The following is a 21,194-nucleotide window of genomic DNA, read 5'->3' on the forward strand; positions in this document are numbered from 1 at the left end:
ACTCACTGAGAATAGATACATTTATATCTTTGATGTTTCTTTAAAACCATATTTACAGTGTGGAAGTTTAGCATATATTTCTTGATTGAGTGATTATGTCCATTTGCATGAAGATCTCTAACAACTTCAACAGTAATACTCCAAAGTATTTATGAAATCAAGAACTTTTCATTTTGCCGTTAATGGACTATGAGGACCTTATATTCTCCTTCATTTAACCTCAGTATTTTTTTCTATCTCAGTGAAAGCTTTTTCAGAGCCTGGATAGCTCAGTCGGTAGAGCATCAGACTTTTAATCTGAGGGTCCAGGGTTCAAGTCCCTGTTCAGGCGGCAGTCCTTTTACAAGAAACAGTTTCTTAGTTTCCTCTTAAATTGACATGTCAATAAAGGAAGCAGTAGACAGCTTTAAGTATGACATTATACTTTCAAATATGTACCTTGATGCCATCAAATTCTATTTACGTCCTTTGGAAAGTTTGGCTACTGTATGTTAAAGATCTAGGGACATTGTAAACTCATTGAGAATAGATACATTTATATCTTTGATGTTTCTTTAAAACCATATTTACAGTGTGGAAGTTTAGCATATATTTCTTGATTGAGTGATTATGTCCATTTGCATGAAGATCTCTAACATCTTCAACAGTAATAATCCAAAGTATTTATGAAATCAAGAACTTTTCATTTTGCCGTTAATGGACTATGAGGACCTTATATTCTCCTTTATTTAACATCAGTATTTTTTTCTATCTCAGTGAGAGCTTTTTCAGAGCCTGGATAGCTCAGTCGGTAGAGCATCAGACTTTTAATCTGAGGGTCCAGGGTTCAAGTCCCTGTTCAGGCGGTAGTCCTTTTACTAGAAACAGTTTCTTAGTTTCCTCTTAAATTGACATGTCAATAAAGGAAGCAGTAGACAGCTTTAAGTATGACATTATACTTTCAAATATGTACCTTGATGCCATCAAATTCTATTTACGTCCTTTGGAAAGTTTGGCTACTGTATGTTAAAGATCTAGGGACATTGTAAACTCACTGAGAATAGATACATTTATATCTTTGATGTTTCTTTAAAACCATATTTACAGTGTGGAAGTTTAGCATTAGAGATGAGCGAGCACTAAAATGCTCGGGTGCTCGTTACTCGAGCCGAACATTTCCAGATGTTCGAGTGCTCGTTTCGAGTAACGAGCCCCATTGAAGTCAATGGGAGACTCGAGCATTTTTCAAAGGGACCATGGTTCGGGAATAAAATGTGTTAATTAATTTAAAAAGAATGTCTTCTGATAAGTTAGCAGATGTATGCAAACATCTGCAATCTATTCTTCACTGTTCCGCGCGTATATTATCTCCCGACAAGTTAGCAGATGTGAAGAACAGTGAAGAATAGAATAAAAACAGTGAACACAGGATCATTTAAGTGAAAAACACAGTGAAGAATAGATTGCAGATGTTCGGCACATCTGCTTACTTGTCGGGAGATACGCTGTCTCCGTGCCCCGCTGTCTCCATGCCCCGCTGTCTCCGTGCCCCGCTGTCTCCGTGCCCCACTGTCTCCGTGCCCCGCTGTCTCTGTGCCCCGCTGTCTCCGTGCCCAGCTGTTTCCGTGCCCAGCTGTTTCCGTGCCCCGCTCTCTCCGTGCCCCGCTGTCTCCATGCCCCGCTCTCTCCGTGCCCCGCTGTCTCTGTGCCCCGCTGTCTCCGTGCCCAGCTGTTTCCGTGCCCCGCTGTCTCCGTGCCCAGCTGTTTCCGTGCCCAGCTCTCTCCGTGCCCCGCTCTCTCCGTGCCCCGCTCTCTCCGTGCCCCACTCTCTCCGTGCCCCGCTGTCTCTGTGCCCCGCTGTCTCCGTGCCCAGCTGTTTCCGTGCCCAGCTCTCTCCGTGCCCCGCTCTCTCCGTGCCCCGCTCTCTCCGTGCCCCGCTCTCTCCGTGCCCCGCTGTCTCTGTGCCCCGCTGTCTCCGTGCCCAGCTGTTTCCGTGCCCCGCTGTCTCCGTGCCCAGCTGTTTCCGTGCCCAGCTCTCTCCGTGCCCCGCTCTCTCCGTGCCCCGCTCTCTCCGTGCCCCGCTCTCTCCGTGCCCAGCTGTCTCCGTGCCCCGCTCTCTCCGTGCCCCGCTCTCTCCGTGCCCCGCTGTCTCCGTGCCCTGATGTCTCCGTGCCCCGCTGTCTCCGTGCCCAGCTGTTTCCGTGCCCAGCTCTCTCCGTGCCCCGCTCTCTCCGTGCCCCGCTCTCTCCGTGCCCCGCTCTCTCCGTGCCCCGCTCTCTCCGTGCCCAGCTGTCTCCGTGCCCCGCTCTCTCCGTGCCCCGCTCTCTCCGTGCCCCGCTGTCTCCGTGCCCCGATGTCTCCGTGCCCCGCTGTCTCTGTGCCCCGCTGTCTCCGTGCCCCGCTGTCTCTGTGCCCCGCTGTCTCTGTGCCCCGCTGTCTCCGTGCCCCGATGTCTCCGTGCCCCGATGTCTCCGTGCTGCTCCGTGCCGCTGCCTGATGTCTCCGTGCTGCCGCTGCCCCATGTCTTCGTGCTGCTCCCCGGTGTCTCTGTGCTGCTCCCCGGTGTCTCTGTGCTGTTGTGCAATGTGTTCTTCACACATATATATTGTTCTTCACATACTATTTTGTTCGCACGGTTCCGCGCGTATCTTCCGACAAGTAAGCAGATGTGCCGAACATCTGTAATCTATTCTTCACTGTGTTCTTTACTGTGTTTTTCACTTAAATGATCCTGTGTTCACTGTGGTCACTGTTTTTATTCTATTCTTCATTGTTCTTCACTGTGTTTTTTTAATTAAATGCTCGATCTCGAGCAGGGGAAATACTCGTCCGAGCAACGAGCCGTCTCGAGTACCTTAATGCTCGAACGAGCATCAAGCTCGGACGAGCATGTTCGCTCATCTCTATTTAGCATATATTTCTTGATTGAGTGATTATGTCCATTTGCATGAAGATCTCTAACAACTTCAACAGTAATACTCCAAAGTATTTATGAAATCAAGAACTTTTCATTTTGCTGTTAATGGACTATGAGGACCTTATATTCTCCTTCATTTAACCTCAGTATTTTTTTTTATCTCAGTGAGAGCTTTTTCAGAGCCTGGATAGCTCAGTCGGTAGAGCATCAGACTTTTAATCTGAGGGTCCAGGGTTCAAGTCCCTGTTCAGGCGGCAGTCCTTTTACAAGAAACATTTTCTTAGTTTCCTCTTAAATTGACATGTCAATAAAGGAAGCAATAGACAGCTTTAAGTATGACATTATACTTTCAAATATGTACCTTGATGCCATCAAATTCTATTTACGTCCTTTGGAAAGTTTGGCTACTGTATGTTAAAGATCTAGGGACATTGTAAACTCACTGAGAATAGATACATTTATATCTTTGATGTTTCTTTAAAACCATATTTACAGTGTGGAAGTTTAGCATATATTTCTTGATTGAGTGATTATGTCCATTTGCATGAAGATCTCTAACAACTTCAACAGTAATACTCCAAAGTATTTATGAAATCAAGAACTTTTCATTTTGCCGTTAATGGACTATGAGGACCTTATATTCTCCTTCATTTAACCTCAGTATTTTTTTCTATCTCAGTGAGAGCTTTTTTAGAGCCTGGATAGCTCAGTCAGTAGAGCATCAGACTTTTAATCTGAGGGTCCAGGGTTCAAGTCCCTGTTCAAGCAGCAGTCCTTTTACAAGAAACAGTTTCTTAGTTTCCTCTTAAATTGACATGTAAATAAAGGAAGCAGTAGACAGCTTTAAGAATGACATTATACTTTCAAATATGTACCTTGATGCCATCAAATTCTATTTACGTCCTTTGGAAAGTTTGGCTACTGTATGTTAAAGATCTAGGGACATTGTAAACTCACTGAGAATAGATACATTTATATCTTTGATGTTTCTTTAAAACCATATTTACAGTGTGGAAGTTTAGCATATATTTCTTAATTAAATGATTATGTCCATTTGCATGAAGATCTCTAACAACTTCAACAGTAATACTCCAAAGTATTTATGAAATCAAGAACTTTTCATTTTGCCGTTAATGGACTATGAGGACCTTATATTCTCCTTCATTTAACCTCAGTATTTTTTTCTATCTCAGTGAGAGCTTTTTCAGAGCCTGGATAGCTCAGTCGGTAGAGCATCAGACTTTTAATCTGAGGGTCCAGGGTTCAAGTCCCTGTTCAGGCGGCAGTCCATTTACAAGAAACAGTTTCTTAGTTTCCTCTTAAATTGACATGTAAATAAAGGAAGCAGTAGACAGCTTTAAGTATGACATTATACTTTCAAATATGTACCTTGATGCCATCGAATTCTATTTACGTCCTTTGGAAAGTTTGGCTACTGTATGTTAAAGATCTAGGGACATTGTAAACTCACTGAGAATAGATACATTTATATCTTTGATGTTTCTTTAAAACCATATTTACAGTGTGGAAGTTTAGCATATATTTCTTGATTGAGTGATTATGTCCATTTGCATGAAGATCTCTAACAACTTCAACAGTAATACTCCAAAGTATTTATGAAATCAAGAACTTTTCATTTTGCCGTTAATGGACTATGAGGACCTTATATTCTCCTTCATTTAACCTCAGTATTTTTTCTATCTCAGTGAGAGCTTTTTCAGAGCCTGGATAGCTCAGTCGGTAGAGCATCAGACTTTTAATCTGAGGGTCCAGGTTCAAGTCCCTGTACAGGCGGCAGTCCTTTTACAAGAAACATTTTCTTAGTTTCCTCTTAAATTGACATGTCAATAAAGGAAGCAGTAGACAGCTTTAAGTATGACATTATACTTTCAAATATGTACCTTGATGCCATCAAATTCTATTTACGTCCTTTGGAAAGTTTGGCTACTGTATGTTAAAGATCTAGGGACATTGTAAACTCACTGAGAATAGATACATTTATATCTTTGATGTTTTTTTAAAACCATATTTACAGTGTGGAAGTTTAGCATATATTTCTTGATTGAGTGATTATGTCCATTTGCATGAAGATCTCTAACAACTTCAACAGTAATACTCCAAAGTATTTATGAAATCAAGAACTTTTCATTTTGCCGTTAATGGACTATGAGGACCTTATATTCTCCTTCATTTAACCTCAGTATTTTTTTCTATCTCAGTGAGAGCTTTTTCAAAGCCTGGATAGCTCAGTCGGTAGAGCATCAGACTTTTAATCTGAGGGTCCAGGGTTCAAGTCCTTGTTCAGGCGGCAGTCCTTTTACAAGAAACATTTTCTTAGTTTCCTCTTAAATTGACATGTCAATAAAGGAAGCAGTAGACAGCTTTAAGTATGACATTATACTTTCAAATATGTACCTTGATGCCATCAAATTCTATTTACGTCCTTTGGAAAGTTTGGCTACTGTATGTTAAAGATCTAGGGACATTGTAAACTCACTGAGAATAGATACATTTATATCTTTGATGTTTCTTTAAAACCATATTTACAGTGTGGAAGTTTAGCATATATTTCTTGATTGAGTGATTATGTCCTTTTGCATGAAGATCTCTAACAACTTCAACAGTAATACTCCAAAGTATTTATGAAATCAAGAACTTTTCATTTTGCCGTTAATGGACTATGAGGACCTTATATTCTCCTTCATTTAACCTCAGTATTTTTTTCTATCTCAGTGAGAGCTTTTTCAGAGCCTGGATAGCTCAGTCGGTAGAGCATCAGACTTTTAATCTGAGGGTCCAGGGTTCAAGTCCCTGTGCAGGCGGCAGTCCTTTTACAAGAAACAGTTTCTTAGTTTCCTCTTAAATTGACATGTAAATAAAGGAAGCAGTAGACAGCTTTAACCTCTTAACGCTCAGCGTCCGATATATCGGACGCTGAGCGCAGTGACTTAGCGCTCAGCGTCCGATATATCGGACGCTGAGCTGATGCCGGTTCAGCTCAAGATCTGAGCCGAACCGGCATAGGGATAGACGGGGTGCCGGCTGTGACTGATAGCCGGCACCCCAGTGTAACACCCGCGATCGGAGTTGACTCCGATCGCGGGTGCTTAACCCGTTAAATGCCGCGGTCAGCGCGACCGCGGCATCTAACATGTATCTAGGGGGTCTTTCCCCCACGATCGCCCCCCCCGAACCGTTTTCGGGGTGCGCCGATCGTTGCTATAGTAACTCTGGGGTCCGATCTGGACCCCAGAGTTACCTGCAAGAATTGCCAGTAAGATGGCGTCTGTGACGTCATCTTACTGGCACAGTGCCAGCCTATGCAAGTGTATAGGCTGACACTGATAATACTCTGCAATACATGAGTATTGCAGAATATTATCATGAAGAAGCAATCAGAAGATTGCTTCTTCATGTCCCATGGTATAAAAGTGAAAAAGTAAAAAAAAAAATGTTATTCAATAAAAAAATAAAGTAATAAATCACTAAAAATGCCCAAAACCCCCAAAACATATAAAGAGACATATAACTCAAAAAAAAGTCTAAATCATAACACAAACCCCACATATATAGTATCACCGCGTCCGTAACAACCCGTAGAATAAAAGTAAATCATTATTGAACCCCCACGATAAACGCCGTAAAAAAAAACTGCTATAAACCTTCCAAAAATTATGATTTTTAGCTATTCAATCCCACAAAAAATGCTATAAAATGCGATCAAAAAACCATGTGTACTCCGACATGATACTGGTGCAAAGTACAACATGTCCCGCAAAAAACAAGCCATCAACCAGCTCCGTAGCCAAAAAAGTAACAATGTTATGCCACTTGGAAGACGGCAATACATAAATGATAGATTTTTCCCCACATTAGGGTTTTGTTTGACAAATTTAGTAAAACGTAAGAAAATATATTCAAGTCTGGTATCCCCGTAATCGTATCAACCCATAGAATAAAGATAACATGATTATTAGTCTATACGGTGAACACCAAAAAAAAAAGAGTAAAAAATCCAGTACAGAATTGATGCTTTTCTACTCCTGCCCTCAAAAAAAGTTCCTAAATTTTCAACAATAGGTGATACCAACCCCAAAATGGTAACAATGGAAAAAGCATCTCATCCCGCAAAAAAAATGGCATCACATGGCCCCAATAACGCAAAAGCGAAAATTTTATAGCCTTCAAAAGGGGCCAATGAGGAAACTAAAATCCTGGCAGCTGCAGGGCGCTCCTTCCCTTCTGCGTCTCGCTGTGCGCCCATAAAACAAGTAACGGCCACATGTGGGGGGTCTTTGTACTCAGGAGAAATTGCAGAACAAATTGTATGGTGGGTTTTCTCTTTTTATATTTTGGAAATGTGTAATTTTAGTGCTAAATGAACGTATAAGGGAACAATTTGACCATTCTAAATTTCTCCTCCATTTTGATTCAATTACTATGAAGATCTCAAGGGGTAAACAATCTTCGTAAAAGCGGTTTCTGATAGCTTGAGGGGTGCAGATTTGAAAATGGGTTGGTTATATAGGGGGTTTTGATGCTAAATATGTAAAATTTCATTCCAAACTGTATTTATCCCCAAAATAGTCAATTCTGAAAATCCGGAAAAGCGATATTCTTTTTGTAAGCCGCGTGACATCAAAATAAATTATCCAGACATATCAAAAATTATGAAAATGTAAAGTAGACAAATGGGAAATGTTATTCAGCAACTTATTTAGGTGGTAAATCTATCTGCCTGGAAACGCAATGATTTTGAATTTCGAAAATGGCAAATTTTTCAAAAAATTTATCATATTTTCTTTTTTTTTGTAAATAAACGCAAAACTTATCAGCCAAAATTTACCACTAAAATGAAGTACAACATGTGGGGAAAAAACAATCTCAGAATCGTTTTGATAAGTAACAGTGTTCAAAAGTTAGAACCATATAAAGCGACGCAGGTCAGAATCCAAAAAATCGGGCTGAGCCTTAACCTGCAAAATGGCTGCGTCCTTAAGGGGTTAAGTATGACATTATACTTTCAAATATGTACCTTGATGCCAGCAAATTCTATTTACGTCCTTTGGAAAGTTTGGCTACTGTATGTTAAAGATCTAGGGACATTGTAAACTCACTGAGAATAGATACATTTATATCTTTGATGTTTCTTTAAAACCATATTTACAGTGTGGAAGTTTAGCATATATTTCTTGATTGAGTGATTATGTCCATTTGCATGAAGATCTCTAACAACTCCAACAGTAATACTCCAAAGTATTTATGAAATCAAGAACTTTTCATTTTGCCGTTAATGGACTATGAGGACCTTATATTCTCCTTCATTTAACCTCAGTATTTTTTTCTATCTCAGTGAGAGCTTTTACAGAGCATGGATAGCTCAGTCGGTAGAGCATCAGACTTTTAATCTGAGGGTCCAGGGTTCAAGTCCCTGTTCAGGCGGCAGTCCTTTTACAAGAAACAGTTTCTTAATTTCCTCTTAAATTGACATGTCAATAAAGGAAGCAGTAGACAGCTTTAAGTATGACATTATACTTTCAAATATGTACCTTGATGCCATCAAATTCCATTTACGTCCTTTGGAAAGTTTGGCTACTGTATGTTAAAGATCTAGGGACAATGTAAACTCACTGAGAATAGATACATTTATATCTTTGATGTTTCTTTAAAACCATATTTACAGTGTGGAAGTTTAGCATATATTTCTTGATTGAGTGATTATGTCCATTTGCATGAAGATCTCTAACAACTTCAAAAGTAATACTCCAAAGTATTTATGAAATCAAGAACTTTTCATTTTGCCGTTAATGGACTATGAGGACCTTATATTCTCCTTCATTTAACCTCAGTATTTTTTTCTATCTCAGTGAGAGCTTTTTCAGAGCCTGGATAGCTCAGTCGGTAGAGCATCAGACTTTTAATCTGAGGGTCCAGGGTTCAAGTCCCTGTTCAGGCGGCAGTCCTTTTACAAGAAACAGTTTCTTAGTTTCCTCTTAAATTGACATGTCAATAAAGGAAGCAGTAGACAGCTTTAAGTATGACATTATACTTTCAAATATGTACCTTGATGCCATCAAATTCTATTTACGTCCTTTGGAAAGTTTGGCTACTGTATGTTAAAGATCTAGGGACATTGTAAACTCACTGAGAATAGATACATTTATATCTTTGATGTTTCTTTAAAACCATATTTACAGTGTGGAAGTTTAGCATATATTTCTTGATTGAGTGATTATGTCCATTTGCATGAAGATCTCTAACAACTTCAAAAGTAATACTCCAAAGTATTTATGAAATCAAGAACTTTTCATTTTGCCGTTAATGGACTATGAGGACCTTATATTCTCCTTCATTTAACCTCAGTATTTTTTTCTATCTCAGTGAGAGCTTTTTCAGAGCCTGGATAGCTCAGTCGGTAGAGCATCAGACTTTTAATCTGAGGGTCCAGGGTTCAAGTCCCTGTTCAGGCGGCAGTCCTTTTACAAGAAACAGTTTCTTAGTTTCCTCTTAAATTGACATGTCAATAAAGGAAGCAGTAGACAGCTTTAAGTATGACATTATACTTTCAAATATGTACCTTGATGCCATCAAATTCTATTTACGTCCTTTGGAAAGTTTGGCTACTGTATGTTAAAGATCTAGGGACATTGTAAACTCACTGAGAATAGATACGTTTATATCTTTGATGTTTCTTTAAAACCATATTTACAGTGTGGAAGTTTAGCATATATTTCTTGATTGAGTGATTATGTCCATTTGCATGAAGATCTCTAACAACTTCAACAGTAATACTCCAAAGTATTTATGAAATCAAGAACTTTTCATTTTGCCGTTAATGGACTATGAGGACCTTATATTCTCCTTCATTTAACCTCAGTATTTTTTTCTATCTCAGTGAGAGATTTTTCAGAGCCTGGATAGCTCAGTCGGTAGAGCATCAGACTTTTAATCTGAGGGTCCAGGGTTCGAGTCCCTGTTCAGGCGGCAGTCCTTTTACAAGAAACAGTTTCTTAGTTTCCTCTTAAATTGACATGTCAATAAAGGAAGCAGTAGACAGCTTTAAGTATGACATTATACTTTCAAATATGTACCTTGATGCCATCAAATTCTATTTACGTCCTTTGGAAAGTTTGGCTACTGTATGTTAAAGATCTAGGGACATTGTAAACTCATTGAAAATAGATACATTTATATCTTTGATGTTTCTTTAAAACCATATTTACAGTGTGGAAGTTTAGCATATATTTCTTGATTGAGTGATTATGTCCATTTGCATGAAGATCTCTAACATCTTCAACAGTAATAATCCAAAGTATTTATGAAATCAAGAACTTTTCATTTTGCCGTTAATGGACTATGAGGACCTTATATTCTCCTTTATTTAACATCAGTATTTTTTTCTATCTCAGTGAGAGCTTTTTCAGAGCCTGGATAGCTCAGTCGGTAGAGCATCAGACTTTTAATCTGAGGGTCCAGGGTTCAAGTCCCTGTTCAGGCGGCAGTCCTTTTACAAGAAACAGTTTCTTAGTTTCCTCTTTAATTGACATGTCAATAAAGGAAGCAGTAGACAGCTTTAAGTATGACATTATACTTTCAAATATGTACCTTGATGCCATCAAATTCTATTTACGTCCTTTGGAAAGTTTGGCTACTGTATGTTAAAGATCTAGGGACATTGTAAACTCACTGAGAATAGATACATTTATATCTTTGATGTTTCTTTAAAACCATATTTACAGTGTGGAAGTTTAGCATATATTTCTTGATTGAGTGATTATGTCCATTTGCATGAAGATCTCTAACAACTTCAAAAGTAATACTCCAAAGTATTTATGAAATCAAGAACTTTTCATTTTGCCGTTAATGGACTATGAGGACCTTATATTCTCCTTCATTTAACCTCAGTATTTTTTTCTATCTCAGTGACAGCTTTTTCAGAGCCTGGATAGCTCAGTCGGTAGAGTATCAGACTTTTAATCTGAGGGTCCAGGGTTCAAGTCCCTGTTCAGGCAGCAGTCCTTTTACAAGAAACAGTTTCTTAGTTTCCTCTTAAATTGACATGTCAATAAAGGAAGCAGTAGACAGCTTTAAGTATGACATTATACTTTCAAATATGTACCTTGATGCCATCAAATTCTATTTACGTCCTTTGGAAAGTTTGGCTACTGTATGTTAAAGATCTAGGGACATTGTAAACTCACTGAGAATAGATACATTTATATCTTTGATGTTTCTTTAAAACCATATTTACAGTGTGGAAGTTTAGCATATATTTCTTGATTGAGTGATTATGTCCATTTGCATGAAGATCTCTAACAACTCCAACAGTAATACTCCAAAGTATTTATGAAATCAAGAACTTTTCATTTTGCCGTTAATGGACTATGAGGACCTTATATTCTCCTTTATTTAACCTCAGTATTTTTATGTATCTCAGTGAGAGCTTTTTCAGAGCCTGGATAGCTCAGTCGGTAGAGCATCAGACTTTTAATCTGAGGATTCAAGTCCCTGTTCAGGTGGCAGTCCTTTTACAAGAAACAGTTTCTTAGTTTCCTCTTAAATTGACATGTCAATAAAGGAAGCAGTAGACAGCTTTAAGTATGACATTATACTTTCAAATATGTACCTTGATGCCATCAAATTCCATTTACGTCCTTTGGAAAGTTTGGCTACTGTATGTTAAAGATCTAGGGACATTGTAAACTCACTGAGAATAGATACATTTATATCTTTGATGTTTCTTTAAAACTATATTTACAGTGTGGAAGTTTAGCATATATTTCTTGATTGAGTGATTATGTCCATTTGCATGAAGATCTCTAACAACTTCAACAGTAATACTCCAAAGTATTTATGAAATCAAGAACTTTTCATTTTGCCGTTAATGGACTATGAGGACCTTATATTCTCCTTCATTTAACCTCAGTATTTTTTTCTATCTCAGTGAGAGCTTTTTCAGAGCCTGGATAGCTCAGTCGGTAGAGCATCAGACTTTTAATCTGAGGTTCCAGGGTTCAAGTCCCTGTTCAGGCGGCAGTCCTTTTACAAGAAACAGTTTCTTAGTTTCCTCTTAAATTGACATGTCAATAAAGGAAGCAGTAGACAGCTTTAAGTATGACATTATACTTTCAAATATGTACCTTGATGCCATCAAATTCTATTTACGTCCTTTGGAAAGTTTGGCTACTGTATGTTAAAGATCTAGGGACATTGTAAACTCACTGAGAATAGATACATTTATATCTTTGATGTTTCTTTAAAACCATATTTACAGTGTGGAAGTTTAGCATATATTTCTTGATTGAGTGATTATGTCCATTTGCATGAAGATCTCTAACATCTTCAACAGTAATAATCCAAAGTATTTATGAAATCAAGAACTTTTCATTTTGCCGTTAATGGACTATGAGGACCTTATATTCTCCTTCATTTAACCTCAGTATTTTTTTCTATCTCAGTGAGAGCTTTTTCAGAGCCTGGATAGCTTAGTCGGTAGAGCATCAGACTTTTAATCTGAGGGTCCAGGGTTCAAGTCCCTGTTCAGGCGGCAGTCCTTTTACAAGAAACAGTTTCTTAGTTTCCTCTTAAATTGACATGTCAATAAAGGAAGCAGTAGACAGCTTTAAGTATGACATTATACTTTCAAATATGTACCTTGATGCCATCAAATTCTATTTACGTCCTTTGGAAAGTTTGGCTACTGTATGTTAAAGATCTAGGGACATTGTAAACTCACTGAGAATAGATACATTTATATCTTTGATGTTTCTTTAAAACCATATTTACAGTGTGGAAGTTTAGCATATATTTCTTGATTGAGTGATTATGTCCATTTGCATGAAGATCTCTAACAACTTCAAAAGTAATACTCCAAAGTATTTATGAAATCAAGAACTTTTCATTTTGCCGTTAATGGACTATGAGGACCTTATATTCTCCTTCATTTAACCTCAGTATTTTTTTCTATCTCAGTGAGAGCTTTTTCAGAGCCTGGATAGCTCAGTCGGTAGAGCATCAGACTTTTAATCTGAGGGTCCAGGGTTCAAGTCCCTGTTCAGGCGGCAGTCCTTTTACAAGAAACAGTTTCTTAGTTTCCTCTTAAATTGACATGTCAATAAAGGAAGCAGTAGACAGCTTTAAGAATGACATTATACTTTTAAATATGTACCTTGATGCCATCAAATTCTATTTACGTCCTTTGGAAAGTTTGGCTACTGTATGTTAAAGATCTAGGGACATTGTAAACTCACTGAGAATAGATACATTTATATCTTTGATGTTTCTTTAAAACCATATTTACAGTGTGGAAGTTTAGCATATATTTCTTGATTGAGTGATTATGTCCATTTGCATGAAGATCTCTAACAACTTCAACAGTAATACTCCAAAGTATTTATGAAATCAAGAACTTTTCATTTTGCCGTTAATGGACTATGAGGACCTTATATTCTCCTTCATTTAACCTCAGTATTTTTTTCTATCTCAGTGAGAGATTTTTCAGAGCCTGGATAGCTCAGTCGGTAGAGCATCAGACTTTTAATCTGAGGGTCCAGGGTTCAAGTCCCTGTTCAGGCGGCAGTCCTTTTACAAGAAACAGTTTCTTAGTTTCCTCTTAAATTGACATGTCAATAAAGGAAGCAGTAGACAGCTTTAAGTATGACATTATACTTTCAAATATGTACCTTGATGCCATCAAATTCTATTTACGTCCTTTGGAAAGTTTGGCTACTGTATGTTAAAGATCTAGGGACATTGTAAACTCATTGAAAATAGATACATTTATATCTTTGATGTTTCTTTAAAACCATATTTACAGTGTGGAAGTTTAGCATATATTTCTTGATTGAGTGATTATGTCCATTTGCATGAAGATCTCTAACATCTTCAACAGTAATAATCCAAAGTATTTATGAAATCAAGAACTTTTCATTTTGCCGTTAATGGACTATGAGGACCTTATATTCTCCTTTATTTAACATCAGTATTTTTTTCTATCTCAGTGAGAGCTTTTTCAGAGCCTGGATAGCTCAGTCGGTAGAGCATCAGACTTTTAATCTGAGGGTCCAGGGTTCAAGTCCCTGTTCAGGCGGCAGTCCTTTTACAAGAAACAGTTTCTTAGTTTCCTCTTTAATTGACATGTCAATAAAGGAAGCAGTAGACAGCTTTAAGTATGACATTATACTTTCAAATATGTACCTTGATGCCATCAAATTCTATTTACGTCCTTTGGAAAGTTTGGCTACTGTATGTTAAAGATCTAGGGACATTGTAAACTCACTGAGAATAGATACATTTATATCTTTGATGTTTCTTTAAAACCATATTTACAGTGTGGAAGTTTAGCATATATTTCTTGATTGAGTGATTATGTCCATTTGCATGAAGATCTCTAACAACTTCAAAAGTAATACTCCAAAGTATTTATGAAATCAAGAACTTTTCATTTTGCCGTTAATGGACTATGAGGACCTTATATTCTCCTTCATTTAACCTCAGTATTTTTTTCTATCTCAGTGACAGCTTTTTCAGAGCCTGGATAGCTCAGTCGGTAGAGCATCAGACTTTTAATCTGAGGGTCCAGGGTTCAAGTCCCTGTTCAGGCAGCAGTCCTTTTACAAGAAACAGTTTCTTAGTTTCCTCTTAAATTGACATGTCAATAAAGGAAGCAGTAGACAGCTTTAAGTATGACATTATACTTTCAAATATGTAACTTGATGCCATCAAATTCTATTTACGTCCTTTGGAAAGTTTGGCTACTGTATGTTAAAGATCTAGGGACATTGTAAACTCATTGAGAATAGATACATTTATATCTTTGATGTTTCTTTAAAACCATATTTACAGTGTGGAAGTTTAGCATATATTTCTTGATTGAGTGATTATGTCCATTTGCATGAAGATCTCTAACAACTTCAAAAGTAATACTCCAAAGTATTTATGAAATCAAGAACTTTTCATTTTGCCGTTAATGGACTATGAGGACCTTATATTCTCCTTCATTTAACCTCAGTATTTTTTTCTATCTCAGTGACAGCTTTTTCAGAGCCTGGATAGCTCAGTCGGTAGAGCATCAGACTTTTAATCTGAGGGTCCAGGGTTTAAGTCCCTGTTCAGGCAGCAGTCCTTTTACAAGAAACAGTTTCTTAGTTTCCTCTTAAATTGACATGTCAATAAAGGAAGCAGTAGACAGCTTTAAGTATGACATTATACTTTCAAATATGTACCTTGATGCCATCAAATTCTATTTACGTCCTTTGGAAAGTTTGGCTACTGTATGTTAAAGATCTAGGGACATTGTAAACTCATTGAGAATAGATACATTTATATCTTTGATGTTTCTTTAAAACCATATTTACAGTGTGGAAGTTTAGCATATATTTCTTGATTGAGTGATTATGTCCATTTGCATGAAGATCTCTAACAACTTCAACAGTAATACTCCAAAGTATTTATGAAATCAAGAACTTTTCATTTTGCTGTTAATGGACTATGAGGACCTTATATTCTCCTTCATTTAACCTCAGTATTTTTTTTTATCTCAGTGAGAGCTTTTTCAGAGCCTGGATAGCTCGGTCGGTAGAGCATCAGACTTTTAATCTGAGGGTCCAGGGTTCAAGTCCCTGTTCAGGCGGCAGTCCTTTTACAAGAAACATTTTCTTAGTTTCCTCTTAAATTGACATGTCAATAAAGGAAGCAGTAGACAGCTTTAAGTATGACATTATACTTTCAAATATGTACCTTGATGCCATCAAATTCTATTTACGTCCTTTGGAAAGTTTGGCTACTGTATGTTAAAGATCTAGGGACATTGTAAACTCACTGAGAATAGATACATTTATATCTTTGATGTTTCTTTAAAACCATATTTACAGTGTGGAAGTTTAGCATATATTTCTTGATTGAGTGATTATGTCCATTTGCATGAAGATCTCTAACAACTTCCACAGTAATACTCCAAAGTATTTATGAAATCAAGAACTTTTCATTTTGCCGTTAATGGACTATGAGGACCTTATATTCTCCTTCATTTAACCTCAGTATTTTTTTCTATCTCAGTGAGAGCTTTTTCAGAGCCTGGATAGCTCAGTCGGTAGAGCATCAGACTTTTAATCTGAGGGTCCAGGGTTCAAGTCCCTGTTCAGGCGGCAGTCCTTTTACAAGAAACATTTTCTTAGTTTCCTCTTAAATTGACATGTCAATAAAGGAAGCAGTAGACAGCTTTAAGTATGATATTATACTTTCAAATATGTACCTTGATGCCATCAAATTCTATTTACGTCCTTTGGAAAGTTTGGCTACTGTATGTTAAAGATCTAGGGACATTGTAAACTCACTGAGAATAGATACATTTATATCTTTGATGTTACTTTAAAACCATATTTACAGTGTGGAAGTTTAGCATATATTTCTTGATTGAGTGATTATGTCCTTTTGCATGAAGATCTCTAACAACTTCAACAGTAATACTCCAAAGTATTTATGAAATCAAGAACTTTTCATTTTGCCGTTAATGGACTATGAGGACCTTATATTCTCCTTCATTTAACCTCAGTATTTTTTTCTATCTCAGTGAGAGCTTTTTTAGAGCCTGGATAGCTCAGTCGGTAGAGCATCAGACTTTTAATCTGAGGGTCCAGGGTTCATGTCCCTGTTCAGGCAGCAGTCCTTTTACAAGAAAAAGTTTCTTAGTTTCCTCTTAAATTGTTATGTTAATAAAGGAAGCAGTAGACAGCTTTAAGTATGACATTATATTTTCAAATATGTACCTTGATGCCATCAAATTCTATTTACGTCCTTTGGAAAGTTTGGCTACTGTATGTTAAAGATCTAGGGACATTGTAAACTCACTGAGAATAGATACATTTATATCTTTGATGTTTCTTTAAAACCATATTTACAGTGTGGAAGTTTAGCATATATTTCTTGATTGAGTGATTATGTCCATTTGCATGAAGATCTCTAACAACTTCAACAGTAATACTCCAAAGTATTTATGAAATCAAGAACTTTTCATTTTGCCGTTAATGGACTATGAGGACCTTATATTCTCCTTCATTTAACCTCAGTATTTTTTTCTATCTCAGTGAGAGCTTTTTCAGAGCCTGGATAGCTCAGTCGGTAGAGCATCAGACTTTTAATCTGAGGGTCCAGGGTTCATGTCCCTGTTCAGGCAGCAGTCCTTTTACAAGAAAAAGTTTCTTAGTTTCCTCTTAAATTGACATGTTAATAAAGGAAGCAGTAGACAGCTTTAAGTATGACATTATATTTTCAAATATGTACCTTGATGCCATCAAATTCTATTTACGTCCTTTGGAAAGTTTGGCTACTGTATGTTAAAGATCTAGGGACATTGTAAACTCACTGAGAATAGATACATTTATATCTTTGATGTTTCTTTAAAACCATATTTACAGTGTGGAAGTTTAGCATATATTTCTTGATTGAGTGATTATGTCCATTTGCATGAAGATCTCTAACAACTTCAACAGTAATACTCCAAAGTATTTATGAAATCAAGAACTTTTCATTTTGCCGTTAATGGACTATGAGGACCTTATATTCTCCTTCATTTAACCTCAGTATTTTTTTCTATCTCAGTGAGAGCTTTTTCAGAGCCTGGATAGCTCAGTCGGTAGAGCATCAGACTTTTAATCTGAGGGTCCAGGGTTCAAGTCCCTGTTTAGGCGGCAGTCCTTTTACAAGAAACAGTTTCTTAGTTTCCTCTTAAATTGACATGTAAATAAAGGAAGCAGTAGACAGCTTTAAGTATGACATTATACTTTTAAATATGTACCTTGATGCCATCAAATTCTATTTACGTCCTTTGGAAAGTTTGGCTACTGTATGTTAAAGATCTAGGGACATTGTAAACTCACTGAGAATAGATACATTTATATCTTTGATGTTTCTTTAAAACCATATTTACAGTGTGGAAGTTTAGCATATATTTCTTGATTGAGTGATTATGTCCATTTGCATGAAGATCTCTAACAACTTCAACAGTAATACTCCAAAGTATTTATGAAATCAAGAACTTTTCACGTTAATGGACTATGAGGACCTTATATTCTCCTTCATTTAACCTCAGTATTTTTTTCTATCTCAGTGAGAGCTTTTTCAGAGCCTGGATAGCACAGTCGGTAGAGCATCAGACTTTTAATCTGAGGGTCCAGGGTTCAAATCCCTGTTCAGGCAGCAGACCTTTTACAAGAAACAGTTTCTTAGTTTCCTCTTAAATTGACATGTTAATAAAGGAAGCAGTAGACAGCTTTAAGTATGACATTATACTTTCAAATATGTACCTTGATGCCATCAAATTCTATTTACGTCCTTTGGAAAGTTTGGCTACTGTATGTTAAAGATCTAGGAACATTGTAAACTCACTGAGAATAGATACATTTATATCTATGATGTTTCTTTAAAACCATATTTACAGTGTGGAAGTTTAGCATATATTTCTTGATTGAGTGATTATGTCCATTTGCATGAAGATCTCCAACAACTTCAACAGTAATACTCCAAAGTATTTATGAAATCAAGAACTTTTCATTTTGCCGTTAATGGATTATGAGGACCTTATATTCTCCTTCATTTAACCTCAGTATTTTTTTCTATCTCAGTGAGAGTTTTTTCAGAGCCTGGATAGCTCAGTCGGTAGAGCATCAGACTTTTAATCTGAGGGTCCAGGGTTCAAGTCCCTGTTCAGGCGGCAGTCCTTTTACAAGAAACAGTTTCTTAGTTTCCTCTTAAATTGACATGTCAATAAAGGAAGCAGTAGACAGCTTTAAGTATGACATTATACTTTCAAATATGTACCTTGATGCCATCAAATTCCATTTACGTCCTTTGGAAAGTTTGGCTACTGTATGTTAAAGATCTAGGGACAATGTAAACTCACTGAGAATAGATACATTTATATCTTTGATGTTTCTTTAAAACCATATTTACAGTGTGGAAGTTTAGCATATATTTCTTGATTGAGTGATTATGTCTATTTGCATGAAGATCTCTAACAACGTCAACAGTAATACTCCAAAGTATTTATGAAATCAAGAACTTTTCATTTTGCCGTTAATGGACTATGAGGACCTTATATTCTCCTTCATTTAACCTCAGTATTTTTTTCTATCTCAATGAGAACTTTTTCAGAGCCTGGATAGTCCAGTCGGTAGAGCATCAGACTTTTAATCTGAGGGTCCAGGGTTCAAGTCCCTGTTCAGGCGGCAGTCCTTTTACAAGAAACAGTTTCTTAGTTTCCTCTTAAATTGACATGTCAATAAAGGAAGCAGTAGACAGCTTTAAGTATGACATTATACTTTCAAATATGTACCTTGATGCCATCAAATTCCATTTACGTCCTTTGGAAAGTTTGGCTACTGTATGTTAAAGATCTAGGGACATTGTAAACTCACTGAGAATAGATACATTTATATCTTTGATGTTTCTTTAAAACCATATTTACAGTGTGGAAGTTTAGCATATATTTCTTGATTGAGTGATTATGTCCATTTGCATGAAGATCTCTAACAACTCCAACAGTAATACTCCAAAGTATTTATGAAATCAAGAACTTTTCATTTTGCCGTTAATGGACTATGAGGACCTTATATTCTCCTTCATTTAACCTCAGTATTTTTATGTATCTCAGTGAGAGCTTTTTCAGAGCCTGGATAGCTCAGTCGGTAGAGCATCAGACTTTTAATCTGAGGGTCCAGGGTTCAAGTCCCTGTTTAGGCGGCAGTCCTTTTACAAGAAACAGTTTCTTAGTTTCCTCTTAAATTGACATGTAAATAAAGGAAGCAGTAGACAGCTTTAAGTATGACATTATACTTTTAAATATGTACCTTGATGCCATCAAATTCTATTTACGTCCTTTGGAAAGTTTGGCTACTGTATGTTAAAGATCTAGGGACATTGTAAACTCACTGAGAATAGATACATTTATATCTTTGATGTTTCTTTAAAACCATATTTACAGTGTGGAAGTTTAGCATATATTTCTTGATTGAGTGATTATGTCCATTTGCATGAAGATCTCTAACAACTTCAACAGTAATACTCCAAAGTATTTATGAAATCAAGAACTTTTCACGTTAATGGACTATGAGGACCTTATATTCTCCTTCATTTAACCTCAGTATTTTTTTCTATCTCAGTGAGAGCTTTTTCAGAGCCTGGATAGCACAGTCGGTAGAGCATCAGACTTTTAATCTGAGGGTCCAGGGTTCAAGTCCCTGTTCAGGCAGCAGACCTTTTACAAGAAACAGTTTCTTAGTTTCCTCTTAAATTGACATGTTAATAAAGGAAGCAGTAGACAGCTTTAAGTATGACATTATACTTTCAAATATGTACCTTGATGCCATCAAATTCTATTTACGTCCTTTGGAAAGTTTGGCTACTGTATGTTAAAGATCTAGGAACATTGTAAACTCACTGAGAATAGATACATTTATATCTATGATGTTTCTTTAAAACCATATTTACAGTGTGGAAGTTTAGCATATATTTCTTGATTGAGTGATTATGTCCATTTGCATGAAGATCTCCAACAACTTCAACAGTAATACTCCAAAGTATTTATGAAATCAAGAACTTTTCATTTTGCCGTTAATGGATTATGAGGACCTTATATTCTCCTTCATTTAACCTCAGTATTTTTTTCTATCTCAGTGAGAGTTTTTTCAGAGCCTGGATAGCTCAGTCGGTAGAGCATCAGACTTTTAATCTGAGGGTCCAGGGTTCAAGTCCCTGTTCAGGCGGCAGTCCTTTTACAAGAAACAGTTTCTTAGTTTCCTCTTAAATTGACATGTCAATAAAGGAAGCAGTAGACAGCTTTAAGTATGACATTATACTTTCAAATATGTACCTTGATGCCATCAAATTCCATTTACGTCCTTTGGAAAGTTTGGCTACTGTATGTTAAAGATCTAGGGACAATGTAAACTCACTGAGAATAGATACATTTATATCTTTGATGTTTCTTTAAAACCATATTTACAGTGTGGAAGTTTAGCATATATTTCTTGATTGAGTGATTATGTCTATTTGCATGAAGATCTCTAACAACGTCAACAGTAATACTCCAAAGTATTTATGAAATCAAGAACTTTTCATTTTGCCGTTAATGGACTATGAGGACCTTATATTCTCCTTCATTTAACCTCAGTATTTTTTTCTATCTCAATGAGAACTTTTTCAGAGCCTGGATAGTCCAGTCGGTAGAGCATCAGACTTTTAATCTGAGGGTCCAGGGTTCAAGTCCCTGTTCAGGCGGCAGTCCTTTTACAAGAAACAGTTT

At 36.9% G+C, this 21,194-nt stretch overlaps 15 non-coding genes across 15 annotated transcripts; all 15 read left to right on the forward strand.

Annotated features, from left to right (window-relative positions):
• Nucleotides 1-258: 258 nt before the first annotated feature.
• Nucleotides 259-331, forward strand: TRNAK-UUU (transfer RNA lysine (anticodon UUU)). The gene has a single exon. It is a non-coding gene; the product is annotated as a tRNA-Lys (tRNA).
• A 441-nt stretch (nucleotides 332-772) lies between these two features.
• TRNAK-UUU (transfer RNA lysine (anticodon UUU)) lies at nucleotides 773-845 on the forward strand. Its single transcript has one exon. It is a non-coding gene; the product is annotated as a tRNA-Lys (tRNA).
• Nucleotides 846-3,077: 2,232 nt separating this feature from the next.
• On the forward strand, nucleotides 3,078-3,150 carry TRNAK-UUU (transfer RNA lysine (anticodon UUU)). Its single transcript has one exon. It is a non-coding gene; the product is annotated as a tRNA-Lys (tRNA).
• A 955-nt stretch (nucleotides 3,151-4,105) lies between these two features.
• Nucleotides 4,106-4,178, forward strand: TRNAK-UUU (transfer RNA lysine (anticodon UUU)). The gene has a single exon. It is a non-coding gene; the product is annotated as a tRNA-Lys (tRNA).
• Nucleotides 4,179-8,779: 4,601 nt separating this feature from the next.
• On the forward strand, nucleotides 8,780-8,852 carry TRNAK-UUU (transfer RNA lysine (anticodon UUU)). Its single transcript has one exon. It is a non-coding gene; the product is annotated as a tRNA-Lys (tRNA).
• Nucleotides 8,853-9,293: 441 nt separating this feature from the next.
• Nucleotides 9,294-9,366, forward strand: TRNAK-UUU (transfer RNA lysine (anticodon UUU)). Its single transcript has one exon. It is a non-coding gene; the product is annotated as a tRNA-Lys (tRNA).
• A 441-nt stretch (nucleotides 9,367-9,807) lies between these two features.
• On the forward strand, nucleotides 9,808-9,880 carry TRNAK-UUU (transfer RNA lysine (anticodon UUU)). Its single transcript has one exon. It is a non-coding gene; the product is annotated as a tRNA-Lys (tRNA).
• Nucleotides 9,881-10,321: 441 nt separating this feature from the next.
• On the forward strand, nucleotides 10,322-10,394 carry TRNAK-UUU (transfer RNA lysine (anticodon UUU)). The gene has a single exon. It is a non-coding gene; the product is annotated as a tRNA-Lys (tRNA).
• A 2,490-nt stretch (nucleotides 10,395-12,884) lies between these two features.
• TRNAK-UUU (transfer RNA lysine (anticodon UUU)) lies at nucleotides 12,885-12,957 on the forward strand. Its single transcript has one exon. It is a non-coding gene; the product is annotated as a tRNA-Lys (tRNA).
• A 441-nt stretch (nucleotides 12,958-13,398) lies between these two features.
• Nucleotides 13,399-13,471, forward strand: TRNAK-UUU (transfer RNA lysine (anticodon UUU)). The gene has a single exon. It is a non-coding gene; the product is annotated as a tRNA-Lys (tRNA).
• Nucleotides 13,472-13,912: 441 nt separating this feature from the next.
• Nucleotides 13,913-13,985, forward strand: TRNAK-UUU (transfer RNA lysine (anticodon UUU)). Its single transcript has one exon. It is a non-coding gene; the product is annotated as a tRNA-Lys (tRNA).
• A 441-nt stretch (nucleotides 13,986-14,426) lies between these two features.
• Nucleotides 14,427-14,499, forward strand: TRNAK-UUU (transfer RNA lysine (anticodon UUU)). Its single transcript has one exon. It is a non-coding gene; the product is annotated as a tRNA-Lys (tRNA).
• A 1,469-nt stretch (nucleotides 14,500-15,968) lies between these two features.
• Nucleotides 15,969-16,041, forward strand: TRNAK-UUU (transfer RNA lysine (anticodon UUU)). Its single transcript has one exon. It is a non-coding gene; the product is annotated as a tRNA-Lys (tRNA).
• A 2,491-nt stretch (nucleotides 16,042-18,532) lies between these two features.
• On the forward strand, nucleotides 18,533-18,605 carry TRNAK-UUU (transfer RNA lysine (anticodon UUU)). Its single transcript has one exon. It is a non-coding gene; the product is annotated as a tRNA-Lys (tRNA).
• A 1,977-nt stretch (nucleotides 18,606-20,582) lies between these two features.
• On the forward strand, nucleotides 20,583-20,655 carry TRNAK-UUU (transfer RNA lysine (anticodon UUU)). Its single transcript has one exon. It is a non-coding gene; the product is annotated as a tRNA-Lys (tRNA).
• Nucleotides 20,656-21,194: the final 539 nt, after the last annotated feature.

This window comes from Engystomops pustulosus, chromosome 1 (genome assembly GCF_040894005.1).
Source record: "Engystomops pustulosus chromosome 1, aEngPut4.maternal, whole genome shotgun sequence".
Lineage (NCBI taxonomy): Eukaryota > Metazoa > Chordata > Amphibia > Anura > Leptodactylidae > Engystomops > Engystomops pustulosus.